The sequence below is a fragment of the Lissotriton helveticus genome, chromosome 1_1 (genome assembly GCF_964261635.1).
Source record: "Lissotriton helveticus chromosome 1_1, aLisHel1.1, whole genome shotgun sequence".
In the NCBI taxonomy this organism is placed as follows: Eukaryota; Metazoa; Chordata; class Amphibia; order Caudata; family Salamandridae; genus Lissotriton; species Lissotriton helveticus.
In genome coordinates, this window is record NC_136057.1 from 780,611,874 (window position 1) to 780,622,095 (window position 10,222).

Here is a 10,222-nt window from a genome sequence, read left to right on the forward strand (position 1 = left end):
CCCTTATTCCCTATCAGGAGCTCATATCGGAAGGGGATCTCCGCCCTGAGCAGGTACTACTACATCGAGCACTTATTGCTTCTCTGGTGTCTACGTGGGAGACCCTTGAGCAAGAACCACCTATGCACTACACACTACAATACCTTCATGTGGTGGGGACAGGGCGACACCTGATACGTTGGTTCACATCTTCCATTAAACAGCACACGGAAACTGATCTCACCCAGCTTACGCAACACTGGGAGGAGGATCTGGGCAGAGCTTTCACAGATAAAGAATAGACCACTGTTCGGGACAGCCCGCGCAACCAATGGTTCAAACAGATACAATTCTTTGTTTTACACCAAGCTTACCTCGCTCCCGCCCAAATCAACAGGTATTTCCATTAAAAGGACGCAAACTGCCCCCGTTGCCAACACATAGACGCTGACATTCTCCATATGTTGTGGTCTTGCCCTATCCTGCAAGACTACTGGTCCCACTTATCAACTATCCTGGCGACTTGTACCTCTCGGCTGATCCATCTCCACTGGGAGTTCCACCTCCTGCATCTATTCAGCAGAAACAAGAAACATAAAGCCACCTCTACATTTTTAGGCCTGGGGTTAATAACAGCGAAGTGTCTCATAACCAAGAGATGGAAGTCCCCTCTTTCGCCCTCCTACAATTGCTTGGCGACAATCTCTACTGAATTGGGCTAGGGTGGCACTCCAAAGGGAAGATCTCCTTGGCTTAGCAAACTCCCCATAGCGCATCAATGGGATGCTATGGTACTGAAGCTCTAGGAGATGGTCACTGACGCAGGGGACTCGTGCGAGCTGGTGAAGACTGGCACTCAAGGCTCGTCTCTGGACCCCACATAGACTGAAGAGCACTGATTTCCAAGTGTCTTGAATCCTTTTTCTGTCACTGGATTTGGCAAATTCTAGTCCTCTTCTCCCACCCCACCCCCAGGTTCTACTAGCCGCAGAAACAGGTCACAGACGACTCCCCCCATGCCTCATTATCTTATGTTGTCCTCAGTATGTTGTACCCTATGTCCATGGTTGACGCATAACGCACCATGTTCTAGCTCTGTTCATATACTCTGGCTATGCGGTCTTTGGGTCTAGATACGCCCTTCTATCCGGGGGCGTGGTCCTTGGCTCTTGCAATGGACTACCATGTACCGCAATAGTCATACATTGGTTGATGGCATATTTGTACATGTTCTATTGACTAACACTGTCACATACACACTGTACGTTGTCTGGATTTTTTCCTAAAATTGTGCAAAATGCTAAAAATGTTAATAAAAAGATTTAAACAAAAAAGGTAAAAATCAGCCATATAGTTTTTTTTATCTCAAATTGTTTTGATTGAATTTTCAAGAAAAGAACAAATAAATGATAAAACATTAATAAATAATAATGATCACAAGAATACAGACAAATAATAAAAAAACTGGAAACCTTACAAAAGAAGTAGAAAGGCAGTAAGTTGTTCAAGTGTGTTACAGTTGGAGTTGCAGTTATGTAAGAAAGATATACAGGTGGTCTATAAATACCACAATATTCATATGTGCTATAAGAAACATGCGTGCAGGCGTACCATAGAGAACATAGCAGTTTATATGCAAAGCATTATAGGAAATCGAGAAACAAACCCAAAGGAAAGAATCTTAAAGTGTGGGGGGTGAACAATTGGAAAGCCACCAATTTAGAGGATGAGATCCCAAGAACATATGCAAGTGTTAATGCAATCAATGAGATAAGTTTCACGGTGGGTCATATGTAAAGGAAAAGGCATCACAGGACCTCCATAGCTTTCCATGTGTTTTACGCCATGGAGAGGAATGTAGACAGATGTTGTCAGCCCCTCTGAGGAAGGCCAACCATTCTTGCCGCATCCTAAAGAAGACTTCTTTGGAATTTTTCCAGTTTTTGAGTACTATTTTGCAGGCCAGAGTGAGCATAAGATCCAACAAATAACGATCATTCTCATTTGGGGCATTGGATCCAGAAAGCTTAGTAGGATATAGGAACATTCCCTTGGGGGGTCAATATTAAATGCTTTGCTATGGGCCAGGCCCATAAGAATGAATGGCAATTACCAAATCGGTAAATACCGATTCGGTAAATACTGAATCTTAACGATTCGGTGATTTTTACTGATTTTTTATCTACATAGCATTTACCGATTCGAAAATACTGAATCGGTAAAATTCGGTATTTTCGAATCTGTAAATTTAAATTACCTACATCTAGCCCTTAGTATTTAGCGTAATATATTTTGAGTGTGAGATGGAGGATATATCCATGGTGAGGAGAGCAGGTAGAGGATTTTCGTTTATGATTGATCTTTCTATGTCCATTTAAACTGGGACTTAGTCAGAGGGGGGAGTAGCCAGTTAGCTCCTTGTTTGCGAAGATACCCCGTTGGATAGTTCCTAAAGTTTGGAAGGCCCAAATCTACTGTTTCTTTGGAAAGTTGAAGCTTTTTCATGGAGATTCTGGGTCTTTTACCTTGCCAGAGAAACGTGTTGAGAAGCCTATAGATCTTGGTCAGGAACTCATTAGAGAGTGTCATTGGTAACATACTGGCTAGATAGTTAACAAGTGGGGTAATCATCATTTTTAATGTCTCAGCTCTTCCCCACCAGGATAAGAATTTTGGTGACCAGCCATTCAATAACGAAGAATTTTTTTTGATGAGAGCATTCACATTAGTCTGTAGAGTGGTAATTCGATCTCTTGTGAAGTCTAAGTCTAGGTATTTGAAACTATTAGGTTGCCATGAAAGACCCGAGTTACCAATTATTTCCTTGCCGCTAAAGATGTTTAGGAGTTTTACCTCAATCTTATCCTTATTCTACTTGTAACCAGATACTGCAGAAAAGTCATCTATTGAGGACATAAGTGCAGAAATAGCAGCTTCCGCATTCACGGAAATAACTAACACGTTGTCTGCGTAAGCTGGTATTTTGACCGTGTAATTTTTGAAGCGTATTCCTGTGATCTGGTTATTGTTCCGAAGGTGGTAAAGGAACGGTTCTATTGCTAGTAAGAATAGAGAGGGGAAAAGAGGACACCCTTGCCTGGTTCCCTGTTCTAGCTTAAAAGAGGAGGAGAAGGTTCCCCCTGCTCTGACTTTCGCGGAAGGGTTAAAACATAGCTCCATTACCATGCGTGTAAAATTCTCACCCAGGTTAAATTTATCAAGTGTTGTTTTAAGGTAGGACCAATCAACTTTGTCGAAAGTCTTTGCGGCATCCAGCGTGATTGCCACTGTTGGAGAATCTGTTAGTTTTTCTCTATGACATGACATAAAATACGAGTATTATCGCTGGAGAGTCTGTTCTTTAAAAATCCAACTTGTGAAGGATGAATGAGTTTGGGTATGTCGTTATGGAGGTGTTTAGCAAGGATCATTGCATAGATTTTGCATTCTATATTAATCAGTGATATAGGTCTATAGTTTTTAGGGAGTGCCGGGTCCTTCCCTTCCTTGGGAATCACTGCTATGATTGCCTCTGCCGGTGTCACATTAATCTGGCCAGATTCACTAAATTCGTTGAGCATGTTTAGGAGAGGAGGTATCAAGGCAGAGGGAATAGAGTATAAAATTGTGCATTAAAACCATCAGGTCCTGGTCCTACAACAAAATCAGACGTATAGTTTTTAGCACAAATTCCCATTCTTGTGCTGTCAGCATTTTGCTGACTTAGCTCAGGGTGTTACATATAATTAGGCATTCTTTTTTTATTAACAACCTATTACCACTTTAGCTTGGTGGTAATAGGTTACCATTTTTGTTTATATAAGTGTAGATATTACCAACCTATGGGTTTTAAAATATTTTATCCTGCAATAATTTTAGAGTTGTTTGTTGAATGTCCGTGAAATGTAGCATACTTGTTCCACCTGTGCCATTGTGGAAGGAGTAAAATGTTTGCAGGGTTTAGTCAGGGGGTCCAAAGAAAAAAGGGTGATCCAAAACATGGTTAATTCCAATGTATTTCACAAAAACCTTTGTATTTTCCATTCTGTGAAAACCGTCAGTTGCATTTTGTTACGTAGTGGCAGGATTTTTGTGTTATTTTAGCGAAATATGGGAATATTCCCCGACAGTATCACAGTACATAGCTTAAGAAAAGTTAAATGTAGCTATGTTCTTTTGAGGTACACTTTGCCTATGTTCTGCTTTATGCCTTCTGCTGGAGGTAACTATTAGGTGTGGCATTTCTATTTTTCCCTTGCGTATTACCACTTTAGTAAAGTGGTAATAGGTAGATCAAAATATTTATATGTTCTTACATATATATATATATATTTTTTTTTTTAATATGTAGAGTGTGGTAGTAGTGTGGTATCCCTAAAACATTTTGTAAGGTTAGCATTTTTTTTATTTGTATAGCACAGTACTCTGAACTGCATTTTTTGTCCACTTTTTTGTACATAGTTAAGTGTGTAGAATATTGAAAATACACTTTAGCACTCTATATTTGTAAAATGCAATGTCTTATAGTGTATTTGCCTTTTATTGGGAACTGCGTTACTCCCGATTGTTTTAAAATATAGATATATAAACTTACACATATTCTCCCCTAACTATTACCACTTTGCTAAAGTTTTAATAGGTATGGGAAAAATACCAAGCCTAATACTTAACTTCATTGGATGCTGATATAACCGACACAGGGAAACTCAAACTGAAAACAACATGGCTGCCTTTAACTTTTCTAAATTTAGTCATTAGTCAATCAGCTAATGACTTGCCATCACTACATACCTTAGATGTACAGCGGTACTACCCCAGCCACAGATATAGCTAAATTAAAAACACTTAAAACATATAAAATTCTTAGGGGGTCATTAGGATGACGGGCGGACTTTTTCCGCCCGCCATCCTATCGGAATTCGGGACCGCCCGCCATAAGGGAGTCCCGTGGGGGTTATTAGGATGCGCCTGCCACAGTGGCGGGCGCATCCTGCATTTATAACATTGTGGCGGGCGGTGCTCTCAGCACCGCTCGCCACAATGCTATAAATGCATGTATGCATTGCATACACAAAGCGGCAGGCACCACGCGGTGCCTACCACATTGTGTATGCAAATGCTGGGGAGTACCACAGGTACCCCCCAAGTGCACCCCACACCTCGCCTTCACTTCGGGGGCCCACAGGGGGCCCCCGAAGTTAAGACCGCATCCGCCACGGAAAGGCATCTGTTCTGGCCCATTGTAATATGGCTGGCGGTGTTTGATAGACACCGCCACCTTATTAAACCTTTTCCGCGACTGGGGGGGAAAAGCGGCGGACGGTCTTTCCGTCCGCCGCGGTCCCCGGCGAGGGGCATTTAGCTGAGGATGGTGGGCGGATTGCCCCCGCCAGGCCGGCGGTGGCCACCGCCCGCCTTCCTAATGACCCCCTTAGCCTTCTTACCTGCAGTAGCTCACAGAATCCACTGCGCCCTTCTAAATTTCGTACAGATCTGACTGACTATTTTCGCTTTACGCGAAATACAAAAGTCTACATAAAATGCATTGAATTTTAATACAGTTTTGGGATCCCCTTTTTTTCTTGATCAAGCACGGTAAAAAATCCTGGGCTCCAAGATCGAAACAGGGGCTGTTGATCTGCAAAGTGTAATCCAGTTTTGGGACCATCCTTCTTTCTTGACAAAACACCACAAACATTTCAGGGCTCCAAGAATGCAACGAGGGCTGTAGGTCTGTAAAGTTTTGTAGAAATGTGTCAAACATGTGCAAAGTTATTATGTCTCCTTTCTAATATGGATATCCTTTGCTGTTGTCAGTTGCTTCTTTTTCAGTCTGTTGACAAATGCATGAAATTCATTTTCGGACATTCTAGCTTTTGATCAATTGATTTGTGAATTCTGGACTATCTCTAGACTGATTTATCTTAGTTTAGAATTTTTATGTGTTTTTTCTTTAATTATTTGTATTTGTAGGGGTTCAGCACAATTAAAGACACAAGGTGTTTATGTATTTAGTATTTTATTTCCAGGTATACATGCATTGTAATAATGATGTAAGCAATGCTTGGGATTTTCAACCACTTGGCAATTTACATTTGCATGTGATGATTCCTTTTTGAAGGAATCTGCAGCAATGTACATTTTATGAGTTTGCTCCCTACTATACACTTTTCATTGCGATAAGTCAGCCCCTTGGCTGGTCTATTCATGAAACTTGCTCACATCGTTGTTTTTATTTTGGAGACACAGGGCCTTTTTCTATAAAATAAGTTCTTACCATATTCACAGGGACATGATGTGCTAAGGGACTAACCTACGTGGCCCGCCTCCTTGGGAGATTTTTGTTAGCTGCCTATCAAGGCTATATTATTGAATGCAATTACTTCTGTGCTCTAGATTACTTTTCATTGCATTGCATTTTGACAATTTTGCAGGTATTAAATAGTTCATATGAACTATACTGCCACGTATTTTCCTGATTTATACAATTAACGGTATGTCAGATGTATGTTGAGTTTGTTTTTTATGTTTATGATGACGTGTTTGAAAGGCACACATACATCTAGTACGTTTCTAGCTTGTCACAAAGACCATGTCGGTCAAAACGCGTCAGTGCACATACCCCTGAATATGTTGCTGCAAGCGCATGCAAAATCACAGGAAACGTGATATACAGACTTGCATGACATATGTGGGGATATGCCTTGTTCACCATGTACCCCATCGCATGGAGTGTGGCAATATATGCATAGTCCAGTTAATGGAGATACATCCCACCTACAATTTACCTGCATTCCGGCGCCCATAGAGTCTTAGTCTTCGGGGTTCAGCTGCTACAGTGTAGGTGGGACCTGGAGAGAGGGATCCATGCCAGAGACTTTCAGGGAGAAGCTGAGTTAGGTGAGTATGCACATCAAATCCATTGTTTTCGCTGACTCGAAGCAGGCTGTTGGAATGCCATGGTCGAGTCATAGGAAACACACATCGTAATCCAGATGCCAGTCGGAGATCCCTGCACTGCCCTATGGATGCTATTTTTCTACAACCGCCATCTAATGGTCGGAGAAAGGCTGTCGGAATCGTCCGTCTTTCAACGGGCAGTGGGAAGTACAGGAGGCATGCATCGTAATCCGACGATCGGACTGACCGCTTCCAGCAAGACCGCTGTAGTCGGGCCACCTCCAACAGGACCACTTAAGCCGGACTGACCGGCATCATAATCAGGCCCTATGTGTGGTTGGTGAGCTTAGTTCAAGGCTGGGCTGGTTGGTGTTGTACCTTTTAGGCCGTAGTAACTTTAGAAATAACTTTAAAAATAGACCGAAGGAACTCTACAGCATCATCAGGCAACAAACGTCCAAACCACTGTCTTCTTCTATGCTAGCGTCCAAAGATCTTTGCGACAATTTTGCCCACTTCTTCAACGAAAAGATCACAATTGAACTTTCACTTGTCCCCAACAATTCACACCCTAAGAAGAGCAGTTCGGCTGCTCCTCAGGCTCTCTCTCCCGGCTCTTTGAGCACCCCTTGGCTTAGCTTCCGCCCCGTCCCAGACGCAGAGATAATCTCGCTGATCTCGTCCTCCAAACCATCAGCTCATATCTCTGACCCCATTCCTCCCTCACTAATCATGAAAATGAAACACTCTCTTGCACCTATATTGGGCAACATCATAAACAGCTCCCTAAAAAACGGAGTGGTCCCTGACTGCCTAAAAATTGGGCAAGTTACCCCCCTGCTGAAAAAACCAGGTCTTGACTCAACAGACCTGAACAACTTCAGACCAATATCTAACCTCCCTCTACTAGCCAAAACATTGGAACGCTGTGTACTCCTGCAACTGACTCATCATCTGGACAACATCAATCTCCTAGACCCCCTCCAGTCTGGCTTCAGACAAGGATGCAGCACAGAAACAGCGATGCTGAACATCATAGATGATATCCACGGATCTCTGGATTCAGACAAATGCTGCCTCCTCATTCTCCTTGACCTTTCTGCAGCATTCGATACGGTGGATCACAAACTCCTCACCAAGGCTCTTCAAGAAAGAGCTAGCCTCGGCGAAGTAGTTCTCAAATGGTTCTCCTCATTCATACACAACCGAACACAAATAATAAAAATCAAGAATTTCACCTCCGAAATCCAACAGGTCAATAAGGGCGTCCCCCAAGGTTCGGTGCTCTCGCCTCAGCTCTTTAACATCTATATGGAACCACTCTCCAAGCTACTCAGAAAAGCCAACATCCGCTTTCACCTCTACGCGGACGATACACAAATCTATCTGGAAACTTCCTCTCTCACTGACATACATAGACTAAATGATGTCCTGAAAGATGTTCAACAATGGCTGACAAACAATCACTTGAAACTGAATCCAGACAAAACTGAGATACTCCTCATCTCGAACAAGGAAGACAACCCTCAAATCACCGAATGGCTAAAAGCTATCGATGCGCTTAAAGGAAATCTTACTCTAGCCGACTCTGTTAAATCTCTTGGCATCATCATAGACCCCAAACTAAACATGGTAAAACACATCAAGAATGCAGCCAAAGGTGCTTTCTTTAACCTCAGACTGTTGAACAAGATCAAACCCTACATTCCTAACAAGGATCTCAAACTGGCCACTCAATCTCTGGTACTGTCAAGGCTAGACTATGGGAACGCAATCCTAACAGGCATCCCGAAATCGAACTTAGCACCGATCAAAACAACACTGCATGCTGCAGCTAGAATGATTACCGGCATCAAAAAATCGGATCACATCTCCCCAGCACTCAAGGAACTCAAATGGCTCCCAGTAGGAATGCGTAGTAGCTTCAGAACGGCCTGCCTAACACACAAAGCCCTCCATACCGGCAAACCCGAATACCTGGCAAATAAACTCAAAAAAGCAGGCCAAGCCAGGAATCTGAGAAGCTATAACTCCTTCCTGCTCATCCTACCCAAAACCAGAAAGAAAAGAACAGCGGACTGCTCCTTCACTGGAAACGCCCCCAAAATCTGGAACTCCATCCCCCCGCACATCAGAACTATTCCTTCTTTTGTGGAATTCAAAAGGCAACTCAAATCCTTGTTCCTGATCCGCTCCCTTGGTTGTGGATAACCGGGGTCAGCAGGCAACCCCTGAACTATGTGACTACAGTGAATCCCATAACCAAAGAAGTTCGGCAACTCACCCATGTTCCGCTTACAATGTCACTCATTGAATGCTTATACCTTACATATGTTATGTTCATGTTTAAGTTTATGTTATGTATATGTTTATACAGATTTTTGTCATTCTATTACTGTAAAGCGCTCTGCTACCTCCGGGTCTTGACAGCGCTATAGAAAACTTCCTAAATAAAATAAATAAATAAATAAATGTAGTTTGTGAATAGATATTGGTTTAATCTGGGTGACTGCTTGTATTAGTGTTTCCCTCCCAAAACCCCTCCCATTTTTTAGTATTTATGCCCTATTTTCTCACCACTTCCCATGTTCCCTTACACACTTGCTACTAACTGGTAAACTTACATGTCTATAGATCTCTCATAGAAAAGATATGAGAGATAAATGTCGAAATTTACATTCACAGGTTAATGAACTGCATTGTGAAGTAAGTAAATAGTATTACTGTAGCACTACTTTCCGAACTACAAAATGCAGTTTGTGAACCATGCCACAGTTAGTGAAATATCTCAATCTTTTTTTAATTTTTCAAAACAAATCCACTCACCCTGTATTTTAACATGTCATTGATTACACACGCACCTCCTAGACATTCTGATATGTTTAGATTAAGGAGCACTTTTATCAATTGGCCATGTTAGTTCAAGTTACCTCAACAGTTCCAACTTTACAGAATAATCCAACACTTTCTAATATTTTTTAGATGTCAAAGAATTCATCGTGGTTTAATGTGCATCTGCAGTTCGTGATATAGCGATTCCATTCTGAGACGTTTAAATCTTTAACAGAGTCTTTTACTGACTTCAACAAATCTTGGTTAGAATTTTACAGACTGACAGATTATTTCCATTCGGCAAACTCTGAAGTATAAAGACAGTACATTCTGTCCATTATCATCATTTTTCCAATGCCAATGGGTCATGACATGGTCTAACTACATATTGCCAGCAGTATCTTTTTATGGCTTCGCTCATTAGTATGTACTGCCCTTCTGCCGTGTCCAAATTTAGACTTCATTATTGTTAGACCCTTGTTGATTTTTATTTAACCCCAGGGAGGATTCT